The sequence below is a fragment of the Cebus imitator genome, unplaced genomic scaffold, assembly GCF_001604975.1.
Source record: "Cebus imitator isolate Cc_AM_T3 unplaced genomic scaffold, Cebus_imitator-1.0 Scaffold11, whole genome shotgun sequence".
Classification (NCBI taxonomy): domain Eukaryota; kingdom Metazoa; phylum Chordata; class Mammalia; order Primates; family Cebidae; genus Cebus; species Cebus imitator.
In genome coordinates this window covers 3327675-3353967 of record NW_016107326.1, presented here as the reverse complement: position 1 = coordinate 3353967, position 26293 = coordinate 3327675, and the positions used below count along the sequence as shown (strand labels likewise).

Genomic DNA, 26293 nt, shown 5'->3' with positions numbered 1-26293 from the left:
TGTGTGTGTGTGTGTGTGTGTGTGTGTGTGTGTGTATTTGTTCTATATGATTTTACTACATGTCTATGCTGGCCAATTCTCAACAAAAACTTAATTGCTTTCTCAGTAATAAGGGACTTTTCTTAATCCTTCATTTAGAAGCCAAAAATTGGCTGTCAAGCCCAGAATTATAAAGTTGCTATTAGCTTCAAGTTTAGCAAAAGTTGGGAAGATAACCTAGGTAAAGATAGCCAGAGGTAAGGCTTATCTGTAAAAGTCACTGAGGTGAAAGGAAACGTATGGTTGTATGTCTGTGAGTAGAATAAAATACAATTCTTTAAGCAGAATAAACCATCTGCAATTGCATTGTAAAAAGCATTTTTTGAAATAGTTTATTGAGAAGCTTACGTTTTTACTATACTACCAAATCTTTCGGGGAGGGAGAGTTTGAGACAGTGGTAGGGTAGGAGAAGAGAAAAAAGGATAAAAAATATAACCAATTTTAGGTATAGAAGGTGATTTGCCATTTACAACGAAGCTCTATCTCTCCCTATCACTTGAAATTACTTTCAGAAAGGCAAAAATAATATATTTTAACGTATTTGAGTTAAAATATGTAATAGATAAAACCTATAAATGACTCAATGAAATGCTCTTACATTTTAAATAATTATATAGTGGCTCAGGAGAATTCATTTGCTTTAAAGATGCTTCCTTCATTTCTAAAGCAAGAAACTAATAAAGGAGAAGTTTCATAAATACAATTTAGTAGAGAAGACAATAAATAAATGCATGAAGTAATGCATACCAAATGACAACAATCATAAGTAAGCCCTTCCTATCAGTATCCTTTCTGGAGTAAAGTGGAAAATAAATTAATGAATAAATAAATAATAAATAACAAAGCCACGGTAAATTGAAATTCTGATAAGAGTAGAAATCCACATGCTATGAGAATCAATTTGACACTAGTCATTTTAAAAGCTTGAAGAGAGGCATATGAAAGAATATAAATAACATAACCAAACTAAATTTCCAAGTTTGTTGTAATAAAAAATTATGAGAGTTAAGATAAATTATGGGAAAGCATTTTGAGCCATAAATGGAGAAGGCAGCATATTTAAAAACTAAGTCTTTTTTGAGTTAAAGTACTTTCCTGTGTTTGAAATGAAATGCAAAATACTTTTAGCTAAGTGCCTTTAGGAAGAATTCATTTTAGTTTTTCATACTTTATTGTGATTTATTTTTATTCCTGAACAACAAAATATATATTTTCTGCTCTAAAAAAGTAGTAAATAATGACAAATGTGAAAAAAAATTCTGTTTAAGCACAGTCATTTCAATGATGTGTGAAACATGAATCTCAGCATTTTTCCTTATTAATAAATAAGACATAACATTTGGGAATAACTGGAAAAGACTACAAATAACCTTTCTTTTTAATATGAAATCACACCATTCAATTCTGGTATAAAGCTTCCGTACTCCTTTTTCTGTTTCCCTAGTAGCCAGCTTCAAAACCTTCAGAAACGGTACAGAAATTTCATCTGATATGTTGCTCTAAAGTAATAAATATTTGTGGCATTTGTTCAAACTGGGGAACTTGGCTAAAATGCAAAAATACTGAATTTTCAATATTTCCTTGTTATTATATCCCCGTTTCTTTTGTGAACACTTGTTTCTGATGGTGTCACACAGAATTTCATCACTATAATAGTGTGATGCTTTCCAAAAAATAAGATGTGAAGGATTTGATTCCTGTGTCAAAAAGCTTAATGTTTGTTCTGAGGAATATACTTAAAAACTTAAAAAAACACCCTATAGAGATTTATTCGAAATTAATATTTTTAGGTGATTTGATAAATTTGTTATCAATATAAAAATATATATTGGTTTTATAAGCATATGCACACAAGTTTTTGTTCTTTTCCAGAAAGTATTATTATTCAGTAACTCCTACTGAAATCCTGACAATGCTGAGATACAAAACCTAAGTGATGCCTCTCGAGTCTGGCTGACTCAATTTTAAATCCCTGAGTCTCACTTTTCTAATGTAGAAAAGGTGGATTAGCAGCTATTAACACCACCTCTGGCAGTTTAAGCAAAATGTAAATCATTGAAATAATATCTGGCACAATCTGTATTGATGGTTAGATGATCAATAAACAAGAGTTTTAAAAACTACTATTTGACCTAAGCAAACACAGCAAAATCAAGCCCTAGCACAGAGATGAACTATATGAAGCTCTCCTGATTTCCTCTCCCATTCCCCCACTGCCACCCCCAGCCTGAGTCTGTGACCTTAATAGGTATCATTAATCTTTAAGGCACTTCTGGCCCCAACAAGATCCTAAAAATTACTCAAATCCCTGAATCAAGCAGGTATCACAATGAATATGAGTTTGTACCTGAGTTCAAGCCTTTTTATCAAACCTATGAGCAATTATTCCTACTCCCTTTTAAAACCACGGAAAGAAGTTTCTTTAACCTGATTGCCTCCAATTTTGTTTTTTGCTACTTAGCTCTAAATATAAGTGACTGATTTAACAGTTTGCTAGAATTTGGGAAGAGTCACAGGTCACTGAAAAGAGGTACACTCATCCGTGAATCAGTACGCTTCTCAACCTTGACTATGTCATTAAGATCAACTCCACTGTGGAATTATTCAAGGATATTGTATACTATTAATTAAATGTAGACTTGTGCCAGAGTTTACCATGATGGTACTGTAGTAAGTGACTCAGTATACTAAAATATTACACTGCTGTGTTTGGTATTTAAATATGTTCCTCCAGATTGATGGTTACTTAAGTGTGGATGAAAAGAGCAATATGATAGATAAGTAATTGTCTTTACAAAAATGTGCTCATTTTAAGATTAATCTTTGATTTGTGGCTGTTTAAAAATATAAGCTATTGTATGCAAATCTGCCACTTAAGAATCAGTACAAAGTCTGTGTTTTAAAAACAGTTATATCATTCCTAATTGCTGTGTGCCACAATGGTCTTTGGTTTTTGTTTTACAACAATTTACAGTTATGTCACGTTGTTCGAAACTTTCAGTCTGGTATGTTAATTACATACATTGGGGAAAAACATACATTCCTAAAGTGCTCCTACCAATGGTTTCTATATAATTACTTTTCTGTGGAAATTTACATTGTCTGAAACATAGATCATAATACCAAAATGTATTACCAGAAAAATCTAATCCAATTAACTAGAATTCTAAATTAACTGAATTTTTTTATATCCTTCCAATTTTAAAAGAGAGGAAAATACAAAGGGAACAGACATTGTGCATATGTGTGTGTGGCAGGGGGCAGGGTCTTGCTGTCTCGCCCAGGTGGGAGTGCAGTAGTGCGATCTTGGCTCGCTGCAACCTCTGCTTCCTCAGCTCCAGCCATCCTCCCACTTCAGCCTCCTGATGAGCTGGGACTACAGGCACGTGCCACCACTCCTGGCTTATTTTTATATTTTTTCGAAGAGACATGGTTTTGCCATGTTGCCCAGGCTGGTGTCAAACTCCTGGGCTCAAATGATCTGCCTGCCTCGGCCTCCCAAAGTGCTGGGATTACAGACGACAGCCACGGTACCTAGCCCAAGGTATAGTTTTAAAAAAAGCTTTTAAACATTAAGGGCGTGTCCTCATAATAATACAGACTCACCTTCATAGCCTGGGCCTTTACAGATCTAGGACAGTAAGCACACTAGTTGTTTGTTGTGCTTGCCACAGGCACTGTTTTTTACCCATATTTGTTTGCAGCTTAATGATACAGATTCTGTTATCTGGCATTTAGTTAAAAGTCACCCCCTGAACGTGAATCTTGCCATTTCTGATGACTGTGTGCCAAGTTAGTCTGTCCGTTCTTAAAATAAACTATAATTACAGCACATAGCATTCTCACAGTGTGACCCAGGATATGCACACCCATCTACCTAGAGAACCCAGTTTGCTCATTGGCCCTTTCCAAGTTTTAAAGGCATTTAGAACCACTACTGGTGTGAGTTTGAATCCTCATTCTTCCACTTTCTAGCTGACTGATTTTCAAAGAGATAAATACTCTCTCTGGGTCATAATTTCTTACATGTTTGCAGGCATGAACATGATTTAATATGTGACAAGTGCCTGGGAGTCAATATGTGGCATTACTTTCTTTCTTCCTAACCCCCTTGCAAATCTACTTCATTTTTATCCTGTGTTTTCTCTAATGTGGTAGATGGCTTCCCCTCCCAAACAATATTATCCAAGTTAGAAAACTCAGAGCAATCTTTGATTTGTCCTGCTCCATCACCCTTGCTCCATCAAAGGTAATCACTAACCTGCATCAGTCAATTCAGTCCTTAGAAATATCTCTTGAATTTTACTGTTCCTCTCTCCCTGCTGCCATTGTCCCAGTCCAGACATTCATCATTCTTTTGCCTAGATTATGGCAATAGCTTATCTCTATGCCTCAAGGCCAGAACTGTCCAAAAGAAATATACTGTTGAGTCATATACTTAATTTAAAATTTTCTAGTAGCCAAAATAAAGTCAAAAGAAGCAGGTGGAGTTAATTTTAATGATACATTTTATTTACTCGAATACATCCTACCTGCACATTCTATACCTAGTAAAACTCAACTTATTCTTCAAGATGCAGTTCAAACCTCACCTTTTCCGAGGGTTCCAGAAAGACAGGAATGCCCTAGACTCCAATTGTTCTGGCTTCCTAACTAGCAGCTATCAAATTTATTCTCCCGTAATCACAAAATGATGTTGACTGGTTCCATAGTAGCATAGTCATATACTGCCTGCTTTGGCTGGGTCCTCACTTCTGCTCATTAATATTTTAGTTTTTGCTGGTTGACATCCTGTCTCACGTTTCTTAAAGTAGCTGCTCTCAGCTTTTTCTACTCTTCCAATCTAATCACTCATGTCTCAAACTCAAGACAAAATTTTGGTACCCTACTTTTCTTTTCTTTCTTCTCTTTCTCTCTCTATCCTTTCTCTCTCTCTCCTCTCCTCTCTCCTCCTCCTCCTTCTTCCTCTCTCCTCCTCCTCCTTCTTCCTCTCTCTCTCTCTCTCTCTGAGACAGTCTTGCTCTGTTGCCCCGGCTGGACGGCAGTGCTGCGATCTCTGCTCACTGCAACCTCTGCCTCCTGGGTTCAAGTGATTCTCCTGCCTCAGCCTCCCAAGTAACTGGGTTTAGAGGTGCCCATTACCATGCCCGGCTAATTTTTGTATTTTTAGTGGAGACAGGGTTTCCCCACGTTGGCCAGGCTAGTGTCGAACTCCTGATTGCAAGTGATCTGCCCGCCTCAGCCTCCCAAAGTGCTGGGATTACAGGAGTGAGCCACCATGCCCAGCCAATATCCTACTTTTCTAAGACCTGAGCTGCTGCATTTAAGGTATCACATTTTCCTTCTTGTTTATGTCAGAATTTCACAACATATGCCTATAGATTTTGATTACATGTTTTAACTGAGGTATAATTAACATACGGTACACCGATCTCAAGAGCTCAGTTTGACAAATTTGACAACTGTTTATTCATGGCTAACAGCCATCCAAAACAAGATGGCAAACACTTTCTTTACCCAGAAAGTTTTCTTCTGCCCATTTCCATGCAATTCCCTTCTTCCTCCCTGTTACTCCATGCAACCACTCTCTGATGCCTGTCACCATATAAATGTTTTCCGCGTGTTCTTGGATTTTATGTATTCACATAACTAGAATCACACAGTAGGTACTCTTTTGTGTCTGGCCACTTTTGCTTAGCCTTGTTTTTGAGATGCATTCATTTTTCTGTGTTTAGCAGTGCTTTGTTCTTTTTTACCGTTTAATATTATTCCATTGAATATATCACAATCCATTCTCCTACTGATGGACATTAGAGTTGTTTCCTGTTTTAGGTAATTATGAATAAGAGTGCTCCGAATAGTTTTTCACCTGTGTTTTTATATATTTTGATATGTATCGAAGAGTACAATTACTGGGTCATAAGTGTTTAGCTTTATAAACAACTTTCAATTATCCAAAGCGTTTGTACCATACCAAATCCTTATCAGCAAAGTATGAAAGCTCCATTCACTCTTCATCCTTCCTGATATTTGGTGTTATCAGTTTCTTTGATTTTAGCCATTCTAATGGGGGTAAACTTACTTATACCTTCTTGACCTTTTAAAGTCACTCCCCATTAATTCAAAAGAAAAGGCAGCCTTGCTCTTTCTCATTCTGTTTCTCCAACCTTCTTTCAGATACTTCTTTACTAATTATTTTCTCTCTTCTGTAGCTTTTGGTGTTCATCTTCCCTGGATCCTTGCCTTCCAACTCACTGTGTTGAACTTAAAATGTGTTGAGGGTTCAGTGCAGATTCAAGGTGACTACTTGTGGAACGTTACTGTAATAAGCCGAGTGATAGACAATACTGGCTTATGTGACTGTGACTGTGGTAGAGCTGAAAAGCAGTACACCTTGAAGGTAGTGTGGAGGCAGAACTGGCAGGATTTGCTGATGAATTAGATGTACATGACTCCCATAGCTGCATCTGTCGTCCTATTATTCTCTTTCCAAAGCTCTATTGCTTACTTCTAAAATTCAACAGGACAACACTGAACTCACATCTTCCCCTTAATACCAATTTTCCAACTTTACCAGTTTTCTTTTATTCAATTCATTCTATGAAGAAATACATTTGAAGCACTTCCTATGTATGTGCCAGGCACAGTTTGTAGGCATTCAGTTACCTCTATGAACAAAACAGAGTCTATCTCTGTTTTTTTTTTTTTTTATGTGTTACCTTCTATTGGGGGAAGACAATAAAAAATATAATTACAAAGTAAATTATATGGTAACTTGATAGACAATAAGTGTTTTAGAAGAAAAAACAGAGTAGGGTGGGAAGTGTCCTGATTGTGTGTAGCAGGGATGAGCTGCAACTGTAAGCAGGAATACTGAACTAAGACTGAAAGGAAATGATGAGGGAGTTATGCAGGAAGAGTCTGGATGAAAGGCATTCCTGATAAGGGACTAACCGTGCAAAGGCCTAGTTAAGACCAGGCCAGGTATATGCCAGAAACAGAAGGAAGTAGGAGAGGAGGTTCAGTGGTAACAGGAGCCAGATGATGTAGAATCTGGAAGGCTATTATAAAGAATAGCTAGTGGAAAGTTTTGAAGACACAGTGACATACGGTAACATTTTTAAAAATTTGCTCTGGCCTCTATGTTGAGAACAGGCATGGTGGGCGTGGGATGGGAGGGAGGGTGTCAAAGGTGACAGCAGAAATACCACACAGGAAGCTTTTGCAGAAATCCAGGTGACAGACAACAGTGACTAACCTGGTGTGTTAGCAGTAAAGAGCACGGGGCATTGTTGAATTCTGAACATACTGTGACAATGGAGACAATGTACTGAAAATCTTGCATATTATCCCATCACAAAAAAAGGGAAACAAATCTTCAAAAGCAAACTCTATTTTGAGCTCTACTATCTAAGTTTAGATTTCCAGTGCAAAGACTGTCTCTTTTATTTACCGCTATTTATAAGTTGTTTTTCCTTTTTTCCATTTCCCATTTCACATATCCTTTGCAGTATGTAGTTAACACATGCTTCATTACTCTAATTATCTTTAGGAGAAAAACCTTCATTATAGTAAAGAATATGGTCTTCTTTATATACCAATAAATTTGTACATATGTCACTACACATACCAATAAATTTCATCTTGAAAATAGTGAAACACTATAAAAAAGAACAGTGGCCTGGTAAACATTGTTGTGCATCTGCTATGAAGAGATTTCAAAGAAATTCTGACATCCACTACTTGTGAAAACAGCTTTAGATTAAAAACTTGCTAATTGTGCAGGCATGAGACCATATCCCAAACAGCATGCATCCTTGGAAATTCATACTGACATCCCATTGGTAGCCTAAATATAAAGGCAGAGCACCCATTCTGCCACATGCAAGAGCTCATGAATAGCTGTTGTTTGCCAAGTTGACATAGTACATGATAGGCTGGAGGAGAGAAACAATGAACATAACACTAGCATAATTCAGTATTGTGATCTGCTTAGAAGCAGTCAAAATTTGATTTTCATATCCAGTCATTCTTATGGTGTTTCCTGTGGAAGGGCCAAAGTTGCCGACATTAGTTTAGATTTGTTTAGTCCCTAGGCTGTGTGTTATGCCAGGTTAAGACTTTATTCCATGTTTACAAAAACAGTCATGAAGCCAACAACAATAAGGAAACCCTCAAAATAAATTAAAGCCTTTGATACAGATGTACAACTCATGGCAAATGTCTCTTTGGCAATAGTACCAAATCACATCACAAACAAGAGGAAATACGTTCATTTTTCTGAATTTGCTTTTCACTGATGCCAAGTATCATATGGACATTAAGACACTTTCGATTCAGCAATATTGGTGACAAAGGCAAACCTGTACAAAGGCTAAGAAAAGAAGCCCTGCAATATCTTAGCACCCATCCAAGTAGCACATAATTGGTAGCAGAAGTTATTCTCAGAGGCATGATGAAATCAGAGAAAGACACACTGTCTGACCTTTTATAGAACATTTTAGAAGCAAAACAATCAAATAAGGAATGCTTTCAATAACAATGGTGACAAAGTACCCCTTTGATCAGAGTAGTGGAACTAGGTAACTGAATCCTCAGCAAGCTATTGAAATATGCAATAATTAAGGGCTCCTTCTAGTTTATTCAACAGCTGGTCTTAGGTTGAAAAAGAAGACAAAATTCAATCCTACACGTTAATGATTATTTAACAGATGTGGAAATCTCACTGTTCTTTCTCCTCCTTCTTAAACAATGTCAAGAAAAATTTGCTTTAAAGTATAATACTGTAGATGTCTAATCCTGTTATGTATGCAAGCAAGAAATGTACTTTCTGTGTATTTCACTTAATAAAGACAAATCTGGATGTTTGAAAGGTTACTATAAAAAAGACACTATTTAAAAAACTTTCTATCTTTGATTTAAGATAGAAAGTTTGAAAACATACTGGTAAATGATAATTGGTATGAGGGACGCTAATTTCAATAATTTAAGGTCATTTCTGCAGATATTTGGCTTTATACCTTTAAAAATTCTAAGGCTGAACAATCAACATAGTGGCTGCACTACACTAATTCCTTTGAGAGGGCTTGAAAAAGCTGCTTCTGAAACGTAATTATAAGAAATTTGACAATAAAAAATTCTTGCTTATTTGTAGTAATTGGGTGTAGATATGACTAAAATTCACATATAACTTAACTGTATCTTCAATCTTTATAGCCAACACACATATTATCAGAAAAGAATGAACTGATTTATTATTTTCTCACTTCTTTGGTTCTATTATCTTGGATGTTAGAAGTAAGTCTAGGAGGTAGGAGGTAGGATAAATAAGCAAAAATAGGTGGTAACCAAGACTATGATTCACCAGGAATAGCTCTCATAATTCAACCTATTCCATTAAGATGTATACTTTATAAATTGTGCAACATAGCATCTTTACTAACTATATAACTGAACATATTAATAAAGGCTTACTGCTTGATTCTGGTGATGGGCAAATTATGGATGGATACTAATGAAAAACAGAACTTTTCACACACTGGGTAAAAACCAAATGGGAAATGGTTCCACAGGAGATAAATAAGACTGCACATACTCATTTAAGATATTTATACTGTAATGTTGTAATGTGCTGTTCAGAAACAACAGATATAAAAGCTAGGAGGGGGAATAAACTTGGATATTTAAAAATTACACTGGCATAGAAATATCTGACATTTCTGTGAAGCTAACAGAAGAGAGAAACAGATGTTAGATCATTGCAGGAGTTACTGCAGATCACCTACCAGATGGAGGACATGTATTGATGCCTTTCTTTACAGATTATGAAACTGGAACCAAAGCAATGCTGTAACAATAGGGTACATTAACCATTCATTAACTTACGAAACAAATTTGCTTCAATATTTACTGTGTTCAAGAACTTTGGTGGTCTCAGGGATACTGGATTTAAAAAAAAGAAAAGAAAGGAATTGGGGATGTTCAGAGTGGTGAAGAGAATAATTAAGGTGTAAAGACATACATTCTTGAATTTGTTGAAAGGTTGTCACTGCCCAGGCGTGGTGGTGAGAGTCTGTAATTCCAGCACTTTGGGATGCAAAGGCAGAAGGATAATTTGAGACCAGGAGTTCAAGACTAGCTTGGGCAACATAGTAAGACCTCATCTCTATTTTTTATACAAAAAACCAAAAAATTCTTTTTAAAAAGGTTGTCACTTCAAAGAAAGACTGGATTCATTTTGTGGGGAAGTTGAAGGGAGGCATGCAGTAGAGCTGTAAGAAGGAACTTTCCAACACTTTAAGCTGGCTAAAAATAGAACAAGCTGTTTCAGAAAGTAGTGAATCCCTATCCAATGGTTCAAAAAGACAGGAAAATCTTATGCCAGGGATCCTCTTGAAAAGATTCCTGAGCCAGGCAAGAGGCTGCATTTGAGGCCCTTTCCAGCCTAAGGTCTTTATGATGACATGATCCAAGCAATGTTTTAGCAAAACCAAGTGAGGTGACGGACATACGGGGCAGAAACGATGGGCAGCAGTGAAGGGCCTGGTGGTGGCTGAAACATGAACCATGAAGCCCTGCACAAAAGAGATACCTTTGGGAAGAAAAGAATGGACACAAACGATTTCAAAGGAATAATCAATAAAAACTGTAACTTTGAGAATGGTTTCTCATCAATGAGGGTTTAGAGAATTATTAGGATATTTTTAAAGCTTTTTTTCTAGTGCATTCCTTACTCACTGAAAGCATTCATTACATGTTTGCCTCTTATTTTATCTTACTTGTTCCAGATACTTATAATTTGTAGGAATGACTTCATTTACTCATCTGTTAAAATACAAATAGTAACTGCCCCTGCTACATCATAGTGCTGTTATAAGAATCAATTGATATGAAGCTTATAAAATGATTAACTTTTTAAAGTGATAATTATTTTTAAATAACACAGAATTATATCAAGTAAAAAATGAAAGTTTCCCCTTCCCCTCTCTAAGCCTAAATTCTCTCTCTCTCTCTTTTTTTCTTATTTCTTTTTTTCCTTTTTTTGAGATAAAGTCTTGCTCTGTCGCCCATGGAGTGCAGTGGCATGATCTTGGCTCACTGCAACCTCCACCTTCCGGGTTTCAACAATTCTCCTGCCTCAGTCTCCTGAGTAGCTGGAATTATAGGCACATGCCACCATACATGGCTAATTTTTGTATTTTTGTAGAGAGGGGGTTTCGCCATATTGACCAGACTTGTCTTGAATTTGTGACCTCAGGTGATCTGCCCGACTCAGCCTCCCAAAGCGCTGGGATTACAGATATGAGCCACCATGCCCGGCTCTAAGCTTAACTTCCAAGATAACCCAGTATATCAGAGTAACATTTTGAAATATTAATCAAGGTTTCCTACCATCACCACCACTGCATTCTCTCCTGTACATTTTTCCATATTCTGTGAGTACATGGTGCCTTAGGAAAAAAAAAAGCTGTTAAAGCAAAAGTAAAAAAATAAATAATTGATCTTTCAGTTTCAAAAGCTTGGACTTAGGCTAGAAACAATGAGGTTGGCAAAGAATTCCTGAGTACTCAGAGGTCACTTTGCCAGCACCTGGCCCCTTGACCCCCACAGTACCTATGATTGCACGATTGGAGTAAAAGAGAATTAGGCAAGCTGTTGATGTGTTGAGATGTTCTGATTCATGCTGCACCCACCACAAAGTTGGATATAATAACAGAAACAAAAGATGAATCAAAGTGGGGCAAGATCTTGCTCCTTTTCCAGAATGGTATAGTAGCACAGGAGTAAAGGTGGCTGTGTAAGGTGTTTTGGCAGATGAAACTGAGACAGTCTCAAAGCGACAGGCTGCTCCAACCCCAGCCTCCAACCCAACCTCAGCTATGCCCAGGGTACCATGGTGGGGCAGCCATACATTTTCTTGAGTTAAAAAATGGCATCAAAATGACTAAAAGAAGGGCAGAATTCAGAAATGTTCTTGTGATTAGTGTGGGCTCATGAGGCAACAGTGGCTGGAACAACAGAACCGTTTCTCACAGTTCTGGAGGGCAGAAGTCCTCAAAAAAATTGTGATTAGGACTTAAACATATAAATTTGAGAGGACACAATTCAGCACACAGCACTCGCCATACTGTGACACTTTTATAATCCTGTTCCAAGGACGCGATAAAGAAGTTAATAAGAAACTCTGATTTGACTGTGTCTGCTCAATGAGTTCTTACTGCTGGTTGGAAGAGTGGTTCAAATTAACACTTAGTTCACTTAAAAGAATAGACGTTTATGTTTCTTATACAGCCTAAGGCTGCTTGGACAATCTTACACTCACATACGTCTTTTGAAAATGCAATTAATCACGGCCGAACTCAGTGGCTCACATCTGTAATCCCAGCACTTTGAGAGGCCGAGGCAGGTAGATCATGAAGTCAGGAATTCGAGAGCAGCCTGACCAACATGGTGAAACCCCGTCTCTACTAAAAATATAAACATTAGCCGGGCATGGTGTCGCACACCTGTAATCCAGCTACTCAGGAGGCTGAGGGAGGAGAACTGCATGAACCCAGGAGGCAGAGGATGCAGTGAGCCAAGATGGTGCCATTGCACTCCAGCCTGGGTGACAGAGCGACTCCACCTCAAAAAGAAAAAGAAAAACAAGAAAAATAAAATGCAATCAATCTTTATATTAAGTTTGATAAATTGCTTTTTTATCTACTCCACAACAGAACATAGGTATTTTTTCAAGTTAGGGTATGTTTATATATATAAAGATTGCTTATATATGTATACGCACAATATGTCTTATATAGGTTTGTGCAAAAGTAATTCCAGTTTTGCCATTCCTTTTAATAGCAAAAACAGCAATTACTTTTCAGCAACATAATATATACTTGTTAAGATTCATTCTTTTATAACAACTGAACAGTATTATGACATAGCATGAATTCCCTTTTGATGGGCATTTAGGTTGCTTTTAATATCCATGAAACGTCGGGCGAGGTGGCTCATGCTGTAATCCCGGCACTTTGGGAGGCCAAGACAGGTGGATCATGAGGTCAGAAGTTCAAGACCAGCCTGGCCAAGATGGTGACACCCTGTCTCTGCTAAAAATACAAAAATTAGCCAGGTGTGGTGGGCGCCTATAATTCCAGCTACTCAGGAGGCTGAGGCAGAAAACTGCTTGAACCCGGGAGGCAGAGGCTGCAGTGAACTGGGATTGCATCACAGCACTCCAGCCTGGGCGACAGAATAAGACTCTATCTCAAAAAAAAGAAAAAAAAATCCACATAATACTTAAATATTTAATCACTTATATAACTATACTATATAATTCTACAGATCCATCCAGAGAAATGAGAAACTAAAATTGTTTATCTATCCAGAGAAATGAGAAACTAAAATTATTTATCCACATAAACAATTCTGACAGGTACTGACAAAAAGTCTTCCCATTAAAAATTTTTTCTGTTTTCATCATAAAATGTCATGGTTAGTGCAGGCATTCAGAAACACAAAACTACAGAAATCTAAAAAAACTGAGAAAAGAGAAAACTAAAACGATCCATAATCCATTACCCAGAGTAAATTTGGTTTGTTTTCCTCGTTTTTTTAATATATAAATATTGTCAGACTCAAGATCGTACTGCATAGTTCTGCTTTGCTATCTTCCATGTATCACTATTATGAGCATTTTCCTATGCTGTTATATATTTGGAAGGACTTTTAACATTGTAAAGAGCTATTATCAGTTAATTTTTAAAATCAATTTTATTTAGATATCTATATAATATTTATAATTTTGAATTCATACATACATTTTTTTTTTTTTTGAGATGGAGTTTCGCTCTTGTTGCCCGGGCTGGAGTGCAATGGTGCTATCTCAGCTCACAGCAACCTCCGCCTCCCAGGTTTAAGCGATTCTCCTGCCTCAGCCTCCCCGGTAGCTAGGATTACAGGCATGCGCTACATGCCCGGCTAATTTTTAGTATTTTTTCTTTTTTAGTAGAGTCGGGGTTTCTCCATGTTGGTCAGGCTGGTCAGGAACTCCCAACCTCAGGTGATCCAGCCGCCTGGGCCTCCCAAAGTACTGAAATTACAGGTGGGAGCCACTGTGGCTGGCCCATAAATACAATTTTTGATAAATTTACAGAGCTGTACAATCATCATCCAATCCAATTTTAGAAATTTCCATCAATGTTGTTTGAGTCTATCTTATTTTCTCTTTTTTTTAATTATTCCTTATAATTATTAAATCTCTTTGGCTTTTAAATTTGCTTATCACTTTTCTTCCCATTTGCAGACAGTAACAGCAAAGGCCAGAATTTACGATCAGTGGAAATGTTCCTCAAATTAAACCATTCATTCATGCAGGACCAGTTCTCTGTCCATGAATGGAGAGAAACGGATGTACCCTATCCTACACTACTTCTAAAATATAGTACATATGTCAACATTCAGACCCTACACCAAATAGAGAGACTATCTCTAAAACATTTGTCTTCTCTGAGGAATTATATCTTTGCCCATTCACTTCTCCTCTATTCTTTATATTGATATTTAGTATTTTATTTTCTCCTTCTCTTTCATTCAAGCAGGATCTGTTCCTTTATGATGCCCTACTGCCTTGTTTCCCTGTGGCACCAGTAGAACTGCTGCTACCAACGTGGTGCTATCCCATGGGAATCAGAGAAGCAGCATGAAACAGATGGGATACTTTTCAGCTTTATTCCTGCTGCTCCTGAGAAGGAAGTCCTTTGTTCAAGAACAGAGCAGGCATGACCACCCACTGATGGCATTAACCAGTAGGAAAGAAAAAGGGAAACCGTGCCTTTGCTTCTCTTCAACACCTCTCTTCCCTAGCAGAGTGACTGCATTAACTTCACTCTGTTGCTTCTGCTGGCATTACCGGGAAATCACTGCTTGCAGGAGAAGCAGCAGAGGGGGCAAAGAACTCTAGGGAATAACTAAAGTTTTGAAATATTAAATGGCTGAATCACCTTGGGAATGGACTCTACTCTCAAGTTAATTTTAAAGAGGAAATTTGAGAAAACATGGTAAAACAAACATTATTCCAAATGGCCTTCACACTTCAATTTTTTAGCTTTTCTTTTTTGTCTTTGAATGAATAAAAGAGTATATATGTGGGTGTGTGTGTTTGCATTAAATTACTTTTGCAGTTTCAATTCAAGTAACGTATTACTGTGTACTACAATGTTGCCAGAATTCAGCGTGTGTGTGCCCCCGTGTGCGTGAGCGTGCGTGTGTGTGTGTGTGTGTGTGTGTTTGTGTGTGATGTACTGTTGTGGGGATAGTTACTCTCTAAAAAAAAAAACTTTTTAAAATTTTTATGGGTACATGGTTGGTATATAAACTTGTATGTATTTGTGTGGTACATGAGCTATTTTGATACAGGGATACGGTGAGTAATAATCACATCAGGGTAAATGGGTTATCCATCATCTGAAGCATTTATTCTTTGGTTATAAACAATCCAATTATATTCAATTATTTTAAAATGTACAATTAAATTATTATTGACTACAGTCACTCTGTTGTGCTTTCAAATACTAGATCTTATTCATTCTATTTATTTGTACCCATTAACCACAGGGCTAGTTGCTCTTGATAGAATGTATGAGGATTCTTAATTCTCCATTTCTCAAATTAAATTTCAACAAAAGCATGAGGTGTAAAGAAACTGTGAATTAAATAAAGCTTAAAATGACCCGCGGAGTCAAAAAACTTGATAAAAACATTCAACAAACCTTGGGCATTAAAAAAATCAATAAAAAATCTCAAAGTTTATTACAGGGAACTTGCATAGGGTAAGCATTTTTCTCCTCAATTCAGGCTATCATGTTTCATTTTCTGGTTTTGCCATTAGAAAGTAATCTTAGAAAGGCAGGTAAATATGTTCAGGAGAACAAAAGTGTAAATTCTAAATAGAACAAAGAATCTTTTGATTGGTGGTTACTATTTCATTGTAATTAAACAAAAGTAGTATGATCTGAGTAAGGACCAAAGAATAAGGAACTCTTCATTTCTATGGAAACAAGGAAAATTACTCCTTTCAGCAGTTTGAGGGCAATCTTTGCATTATACCACTTTTGACAAATTTAATTCAAATAATTATCTGCTGTGCATTGTATTGTTCTCAGGATTAATTAATATCTACAACAGAAACTGCTTTTAAAATATAGGTTAATGTAAGCACTGTAAAATAATTTGGTTGGATGGACACAAGGGGGATTGAATTTTAAAAACACTCCCGAGGAATAAAGAAAAAAGAAAGAAAAAAAAAACTGAAAATGCAAAGAATAATGTAAAAGGATAATTGAACTGGTTTGGGGACTCAGTGGTCACAGCTGACACCCTGGAAAATTATGATGCCAACGGAATTGCATTAAATTCCAAGCCTTATTGATTATACCTTAAATAACCATAAGGGTGGATCAGCATGAGTATCTGGATTATTCTTTTACATCATAATTTTGGATATGATACTTTTCTGTAGTGAAACTATCCATTTTACCTTCTTTGGAATTATAACATCTCCAATAAGGCTTTAAAGGTTCTCTGGAAGAAGCATAAAAACTGATTTTATCTAATGACAAATCAGGACAAGGGATCTGAAAGCTGATGCTACAGAAATATAGAATTATTGTTTACATTAGGAGAAATACTGTAATGTGTGCCATTTTGTACTACAATAAGATTAAAACTGTTATCTTTTTCATTTTGTTGCATTCTTGAGATTAATACCAATTGTCTTCACTGAGGAATGGCTACAGAGGCCTTTTTATGCATTTACATCCCCACTCCACTTCCTCTTACTCAATTGATACACAGTATCTTTTAAGAAACATCATCTTTCAGCTTTGCCATTTTTATCCCCTTCATCTAGGGTAGCCTGCTGGCAAATCAGCGGCATGTCAGAAATGGGTGAGGAACATGGAGATATACAAGTGTGAATTTCATGAAGCCTGATGCTCCTACCATGCCATATATTTTTGGCCACTAAAACACTACAAGTACTTAGCTTCAACACCCCATGTTGTGCATCTCATCCCAGTGGCAATTATAGCTAGAGTCCAGCTGTAAAAACTTGATGGAGATGCTGTGCACATTCGAAGAACCAAAAGCACAATTCATTAGGAGCACATCACTTGTTTTCTGAAGCGTTTTCGCTACAGGCATATACTGAGGGGGTAGGGTCATTCCCATTATTTGCTCTTGTGCGCTCCTTGGAGGGCAAGCTACTGCAAAGTAACCCAGAAACTCAAGATTACCTCAGATGCCATTTAAACCCTTCCTTCATACATTCAGGGGAAATCAGATCGCAGTCATAGCTGAAAGCAGAAGGTATCCAGCAAAGCCTACTAAGCATCTGCAAATTCTCTCTTTCTAATACTCCAAAGAAACGGAAATCAATCAGATCAAGCCAGAAATAAACTAGGACTGCAACTGAACAACAGACAGGTTAGACATTTTGAGAGTTCTATGTACTTACTCAGAAGGAAATCAGTGTAAACATGTATGAATGGTAGAGACATCTAGGTAAAAGTGTTTCTGAGGCATATACATTATACCAAAAGTGATTCTGAATCTCAGCTGGGCTGGTGACAGTGCAGCAGCTGGAGGTTGGGGGAGAGAGCAGAGATTAGAATCTGTGGGATACAAAAAGGGAAGCTGTGTGGTTTGAACTTCAACTCCAAAATGTACCCTGGGCTTCTCTTTAGGCACCACTGGCTAGAGACTATGCAAATTCAATCAACAAAGCAAGGGCCAAGTTCATCAATTAGAACAACCATTAGCACATGGATTGATAGGGTCTTGCTTAGGGTTCCTGAGAAATGAGGGCTCATCTATTAGCTCAAATAAGGTCCTTATCCTTTTTTAAACAGAAACGAGTATTTGAAAATGTTAAGAGCTGAGCCCTGGTTTATTTGGACAAAATGTGAAAAATAAACCCAACTGCAGAAATTCAAGTACATCACAATTTACTTACAGACACTAACGATTCTAATGAGGCTCAGAGTACTTAGTCCACAAAGTGATTTGAGTTGGACAGAAACAATAAATAGGGTCCCAGTTAACAAATGTCCTAACCATTTTGTATACTTTTGATAATATCCTTTTGAAATCTGCAGTTTGCTCTGACTAGTATAAACAGGATTGGTTTATAAACAGATAATCATCAGATACAATGTTAAGTAGAAAAAGTCATTTAATTTCTATTTTACATGAGATTTTATAAGTTTTAAAGTTCTCTGAAAAAAGCCCCACAAAAAAAACAAATACAGAACCTAGGACAATCTTGTGGAAGAAAATGCCTGGTAGCCGTATTTAGCAACTGGTTTTTAGTACACATTAGACATACGCTTTTAAAAACTGGCTGCAGGAACGAACAAACTGTTGATAAAATGAATATTGCCTCTAGGGTAACCTAATGTACCGCCCTCTTGCCTTCCCATGCCTGTCTTCTAAGGACTCCACAAAGTATATGCATATTTTACCTAGTTCAGCATGAGTCAGGCTATTGAGATGTTTCTGTAGGCTTTTTTTTCTGCCTATTCTTTATATAGTAACATAGGGTTGATATGCCGACACTTCGGTCTGCGTAAAGTGGGTCATCATCATTTCAGTGTTCGCTTTATAACATAATGTGGGTGCTCTCTTAATATTTCCCAAATTAATTCAACAGAGTGTTGGCTACAAGGGAGTGGGAAGAGGAAGACATTTGTAAATTGGTGACCTTAAGCTTCACTATGTAACTAAAACTTCTAAGAGATAAGCTACCATTCTCTAAATACAAAGTTTTAAATAATTCTTTAGAAAAGAAACATTTTATTTTTTAAATAGGACAGTTCCTACTTATGAATTCTCATGACCAAATGATTTCACTAATTACTTTGTTGTATTCAATTTTGGGATAGTTTGCATAGTTGAGTTTGTAATGCAATAAACTATGCCTGAACGGTCTGTTTACTCCACTGCAAGTTACAAGCAAAATGCTTTCTCCTGAAAGGACTTGTCTCTGAAATGCACAACGTGGCAAAAAGCCAAGGGAAGCTGGTGCTTAAGCAACCAAAACTGAGCAGTGCCTGTGTGCATTTCAATCTCAGCCAACCGAAGTAAATGTTATTGGAGTTTTTGTGCTGTAAAATTGCTGCTTTCATGCCCACTGCATCTGACAATAGGAATCCTTGATCTACTAGGAAGGTGGGAGGTGGTTGTGCCTTCCAGCCAGATTTCTACATTCTAAGAAAAGGGCTGGGAAGTGGGGTAAAACCTCTCTTGTTCTTAATGGGCTACAGACAATGAGACTCAAGTTGGTGGCATATTTGGTCAGAGAAAGAGACTAAACAAAAAGAAAAGTGCTGTTATTACTTTCTGCATTAAGAACTAGGACCTGTTTTAGAAACACTCTTAAGTGTTTGTAGGAAAAAAAAAAGTAATTCCGGAGAGTGGCGGATTGACTTAAATTTTTAAATTTAACTTTTGGAAATTTAAAAGAGCAGATTTTACAAATCATAAAATCAAGATCAATAAATATATTATTGCATTTTGAATGGCAACAATTTAAAACCCATATAAGTGCACTTAAATTAATACCTGCATTTGGTTTTCTTGAGATACTGAATCTTCCTTGACATGGTATTTATTTGTATGGCTGTTAAATTATTTATTAGCATATTCATTCAGTGCTCACTTACCGAGCACCTACTTGAACCAGGCCAAAATTTCATTTCTAATGTAGTTTTAAATGTATGTTAGGCTCCAAATCAATGTTTAAGCCCCAAGCCATACAAATAATCTTTTTTCTTTAAATATATTGAAAATGCTTTTTTTTAAAAAGCATCCACTGCTACTCCTAGGCAACTAAATTTTTTTTCAGAATTATGCTAACATAATGTCTACTGTATAAGCATAATATTTTAAGTAAGACCTAAATAGTATTACAGTTAATGGGAGAAGCAAGATTCAAACAATATTTCTTGATTTAAAAAAACCCAAACCTCTATGATAGGTTGCCAGTGGTTGCAACACACAGTTAAATTTATGCCTGAAATAAAAAAAAAATGTACTGAACAATACAGAATGATTTGGAATCGTTTGCCTCCTTCAGTTATAGGCTAATTCTATTAGAATGGCTTGTTATGTTAATTATGTCCTTACTTTCCTTACTACACATTTTCAGCATGCACTCACATGGCCATTAATGTGAGCTAAGTAAGGAACCACGTTTACTGATTTTTTCTGGAAGACGACAGATATTACTACATCGTATGCTTTAGGCATGAAAAATAAAGAGACCACAATAGTTCGCCTCCCTAGCCCCTCTTTTCCTTAACCTTTCAAGTTGCTCATTATTCTGGCTTTAGAGAAATGTACATAATGCGAAAGAAAAAAAAGAAGCTTAAAAAGAAACGGGCAGAAATAGAAACAGAAAATTAAAGCTGCAAAAAGACAAATTCAACACTGCCCCTTCTCTTCCAAGTACTCGTGATTATGATGACATGGGCTTTGTTTCAGAATTCTTTTGATTAGTTTTTTTCCTCTACGACTTTTAAGTAAATCAGCATTTGAACTGCCACTTAATAATCCTAAAATCTTGGGCAAGTTATGCAACTTCTCCATGTTACATAGTCTTCATCTGTAAACCAAGGTTAATGATAACAAAGCCTCAAGACTATGAACATCAAATTAAACATCACACAGACGCATACACATATAAATACAAATATACAAACTGCCTGGCACACAGGCTTGCTCAAAGTAAGCACCCAGTAAAAGTTAGTTTCAGTTCTCTCTTTTCCTGATGCATTTACATTACTATCATGTAGAAAACTGTATTCTTGGTAAAATATGAATTACAAGGATAATGTAGTTCAACTGATTGTTCAATCACCCTATTAAACTTCATTTTGGCAAGTCGATGGTCAGATGGGATGAGGTGAATTATCTCTTGGCAAAAGTCGGGATACTTAAACTGAGCAAGCATGCCTTTTTCCTATATTAGAAGTACAAATAGAGCTTTGGCATTGCAAATGAGAGAAATAAAAACACAAGAGATTAATCAGATGAAGGATGAAGAGGAGATAAAAACCAGTTGGTCATTAGAAAGCCTTTGTTATATTTAAAATGTTTTTAAGCAGGAGGAGAAGAAATTATTATCCCTTTTTAGCTAAGGAATAAGTTTTTGTCAGGTTCTACGTATGTACATATACTTTTAAGATTGGCCACAAGTAATATAACACAGAAGGTTTCCATGAGAAAAACACTGAGATACCTTCTAAGTATATTACTGAAGACCAGGTTTCAGTGGCTGTATAGTAAGGGAACAGACACAATTTGGCAGAGAGAAAGACTGCGTTATGGGGTCTTGTGCTTTGAGAAAATTTGGCACCTGAAGTGAAAGGGCTTAAAAATCAGAGGCTTTGAAAAGAGTTAAGTCACAATGCAGATGGACTCTAACTCTCCATTTTCTTTGAAGGTTTAGAATACTAACCCAAGTTATCAAGCTGTTGTGGTCTGAAAAAGTGCTGTAAACGCTAAGGCTAACAGCAAGAATGCCTTTCAAATCTAAATGAGAGGAGGCATTAACTCTTAGTAGACTTCGTCCCTAGCAATATGCAACTGGGCAAGGGAATACGACACTGTTTAAAAATAAACTTTAATCATGCTCTTAAGTTTCTCTCTAGTAAATGAGTTTTAATTTTCTAAATGATTTATTAAGATTATAGAAGCACAGCTGGGAGTGGTGGCTCCTGCCTGTAGTCCCAGCTACTCTGGAGGCCAAGGCAGGAGGAAGCCTTCAGCTCAGATGCTCAAGGGTGTACTATGTATGATCACACCTGTGAATAGCCTTTGCACTATGGCCTCGGCAAGACAGTGAGACCCTGTCTAAAAAAGTAAAACAAAAAAAAAAATGTAAATATTATAAAAACCAATCAGGATGTACTCATAAGGGGACTGCCCTTGCTGTGACCATTTGCTTTTTACTGATTCAGTATCATGTATGTCCTGGAACCGAGTGTTAGCCTTCTCCATAGTCAAGCTCTATAATTTTCTGAAAGATACTAGAGAAACTTGAACGCTCTTTCTCTGTTAATCCCTAAATTCAGTCACAATTTCACTTCGGAAAACAAAATATATTTAATGTAATTTTAAAATACGCTTTAAAAGTGTCAGGACTACATTCATTAAGAGGGCCCATACTAAAATAATTCATGTGTTCTTAGACGCTCAAGTCTAACCTTAATATCTCATTCTATAGTTTAATCCACTTCTTCCTTTCCCATCTTTGGCCAACACTAGAAGTAAATGGTCATCATCCATTACATCTTCAAAAATGATTAATATATGTCCCTTTAGCTTTCTCTCCTTTCTGTTAAATAATTCAATTCTTCTTGAGTTCTTTTCACGAGTCTCATTTTCTAATCCTTTAATTATCTTGGTGGCTCTCAGGACACTCTTCAAGTTTCAGAATGGTACAGCCAAACTGAATTCCAATAGAGGTCCAACTAATGTGAAATCAAATAGTTTAAATATCACATAGTTAGACCAAAAGATCCTTGAGAGTAGGAAAAAAAGCCTTGTATGTCTTTGCATCTGAAACATAAGGAGGTGTTCAATAAATGAAGAATTAATGGGTTAGCAATCATTGGAAACTCCAAACATTACCCACCACTAGAAAGCAAATTAACAGTTACTTTCCTTCTTTTTTAGAGATAGTGCCACTACGTTGCCCAGGCTAGTCTTGAACTCCCGGCCACAAGTGCCTCAGCCTCCCAAGGTGCTAGGATTACAAGAGTGAGCACCATGCCCAGTAAGTTATTATTTTTAAGTCATGACAGGAGAAAGGGAAAAAAGCTAACACTAGAAAAGCTGCTGCCAGCCCCTAAGCTGATGAACAGTATTGTCACTTCCAAATGGCACATATCATTTAACTTTTTTTGTTTTTTTGAGACAAGGTCTCGCTCTGTCACCCAGGATGGAGTGCAGTGGTACTGTGATGCAATCATACTCACTGCAGCCTCAACCTCCCAGGCTCAAGCAATCCTCCGCCCTCAGCCTCCTGAGTAGCTAGGACTACAGGCATGCACCACCACACCCAGGAAATTATTTTTTTGTAGAGATTGGAGTCTCACTATGCTGCCAGGGGTGGTCTCAAACTCCTGGCCTCAAGCGATCTTCCCAGCCTGGCCTCCCAAAAGCCAGGGATTACAGGTGTGAGCCATTGCACATAGCCCATGTAACTTAAAATACAGTAAAAGATGCAACTTTAGAATACTACACAATTATCAAATTCCACTGGTCTGCATAATGAACAGGGAATCACATTAAGTCAGATAAAATAGTAATGATGGTTTGGTTGCATCTTATGAAATTATATTTATAATTTAAATTTTATTCCTACATTATTATCCCTCTCTTTTGTACAATTTATAATAGACTCATTGCACTTTATTAGGGCCTTTTCTAATCATCACAGTTTGAAAAGTTATTTCTTCATGCAAATTCATGTAACTGACCATGTATTTATTTCTTCACATAGTTAAGTTATCCTGCCACCACTGCTGTTATATTTCTATGAAAAATGTTTATTAACATGAACTGAACGTTAGGTATGAACCTAAAAATCAGAGTCAGAAAAGTTTAACTTAGAGCTCTGTGTAAAAGGGACAGTTTTATCATCTTCGTGTTTTTTTTTTTAGATGGAGTCTCATTCTGTTGCTAAGGCTGAAGTGCAGTGGTGTAATATCTCAGCTCACTGCAACCTCCACCACCAGGGTTCAAGTGATTCTCCTGCCTCAGCCTCCCAAGTAGCTGGGATTACAAGCATGCACCACCACGCCTGGCTAATTTTTGTATTTTTAGTAGAGATGGAGTTTCACCATGTTTACCAGCGTGTTCTCGAACTCTTGACCTCAAGTGATCCATCCAACTCGGCCTCCCAAAGTGCTGTGATTATAGGCATGAGCCACCATACCCAGCCAAGGACTTTTTTTTTTTTAACAGAAACTAAATCAGCTCCCAACTGGCTTACTCACTGAACTACTGCTTAGTCCCTCTGGTAGAAGTTGAAAAGAATATTTTCCTTCTTAATCCCAACACCTCAGGACATGTTTTCATTCAACAAACACTTATTCAGTAACTGTTCTGTGTTAAGCACTGTATTAAGTATTGAGATTAAAAAATAGACACCTTCTATTTTAACCTTAAATAGTTCACGTTAAGGGAGGAGAGATTCATAGTGATAGAAGACCCTCCACAAATCCTTGGTGTTAGAAGCATTAATAACTTGTCTCTAGTGATGAACACCCAGAAAACCCAAAAAGAAGTATTTTAAGCAAGTGTCAGAGGCTAACAGTTAAAAGTCAGAATAAGGCTTTACAGAACAAAACCAAGAGCGAGTCTACCAGATGCTGAAATTGTCATCTGCAAAAGGTGCTACCACCTGACAGAAAGGACACAGACGTATTAGAGCAGTTGAGAAAAAGAACAGGAGTGACTTCAGGAACTGTGACCCTAGTGTTAAGTCTTAGTAAACAGAGGGATGCACAGTGAACCAATTTATGTAATTACTCTGTGGATTACATCTCAACAAACAGGTCTGTAAGAATAGCTACTTTTCATTTATTTTGTGAATCAAAGTATACTCTAATTCTTAAATCTTATATTTAAATTCATAAATCCATTTACATACATACCTACGACTACAAGAACTATTTTAGGAATTGCTATTTTCTTTTCTGAAACCCATGTTAACAGTTTATGCTGACTTTTTTTAAAACTTAAAATTTCCATACAATTTTATGGTCATCTTGGGTAATTTTTAAAAAGTAACTCCATAAAATAACAGGCATTGGTTTTGAGTAGAATTTTTATTAGCCCTTCAATTATTTTCATATACAAGTAAGACTCCAATATATAACTGTAATGCCAAAGAAGGATTTCCATTTTGATCTCCCATTACATATGAAAAAACTAATTGCAATTTTTAAATGAAACCAAAAGTTCTTATTTTCTTGCGTAGATACAGCTCTCTATAGTCAGACTAAATTAAAAAGAGAAAAAAAAAAGTCGATTTATAATTAGACTGCCAAACTTCTTCCACAACCCTCATTCTATCTGTCCTTAATGCCCTAATGTTTTTAGCCATTCTTGACAGATTACAAGTATCCTATGTTTCTTTGTATTATTAGAAAGACCAATTCTTCTAAAGAAGAATGCATGATATTTTAAAAGAAAATACTTCTGAAAGGATCTCAAAGGTGGAGAAAATTAAGCAAAGAAAACACTTCAAAAGCAGGCTCCTCAGTGAAAAGTGCTGGGCCCTGGGAGCGTGACTCAAACAATGGGTGGACTGCTTCTGTGGTCCTCAGATGCTGACAAGCCTAACATTTGCCTTCTAATTCTCTACAAGAACGCACATTCCTAATCCGAAAAACACCACAAGCTAAGCGCTTAAGGAGTTCTGAAATCCCATAAGATGGGCTGGAAAACTCAAACAACACACTCCTTCTTATCCAGAGGGATTTTTATGCTATTATAGACTTCATCTTAGAATGGTAACTACTCCACCTATCTTTGAATGGAAAGGAACGAAAAGAAAATGCTTTTTTAAATTGTGAGTTTCCAAATCGTGAATTTTCCTTTGAACAGTATTAATTCTTTGAAGTGAACTTTTTTGGTCTATAATTACCGTGCTGACATTTTACTTGACTGTAACATCTACCAGCATGCACACACGCATGCACACATCCCAGAATAAGACATAGTTCTGGGGAAATTAAAATTTTCTGCAGTGTCACTGGACATATTAGAATTACATCTGGGACAGACTTTAAAATTCTATGTTACCTTAAAAAGGCTACTGCTCACTTAGTTAAGTTACTGCTGGACTGCCAAGTAAGAGAGAAAAAAACCACATCATCTCTGTTTTCCATTTGGTAAAAGTAAATGACAGCTCTTTAGAAAAATATCATAAAGCAATCATCAAAATAAGAGTCTAGTTGCCATGGTGGGAAGAGGGTATGGATAGCATAAGAATAGAGTAAGAAAAACTAAGAAGGATTTCAGGGAGTGCTGATGCTTCTTTTTTAAAACAAGGTTGGCAATTAAAAGTGACTGCTGTGTTAAGAAAGATCCCATGACTGTCTTTGCACTCAGTAGGAAACACTGCCGTGATCCATTATTAAACTGGTAAGAACAGACACTATACTTGATCTTAGCCAAAAGGCCGAGAAACGATGA

At 36.7% G+C, this 26293-nt stretch overlaps 1 protein-coding gene and 1 non-coding gene across 12 annotated transcripts in view; both read right to left on the bottom strand.

Moving 5' to 3' along the window:
• The window catches only part of TENM3 (teneurin transmembrane protein 3), a 470445-nt gene that overhangs the window by 218411 nt on the left and 225741 nt on the right, over nucleotides 1-26293 (bottom strand). The gene's annotated exons all lie outside the window — the stretch shown is intronic.
• LOC119466898 lies at nucleotides 26099-26291 on the bottom strand. Its single transcript, XR_005195408.1, has one exon. It is a non-coding gene; the product is annotated as a U2 spliceosomal RNA (small nuclear RNA).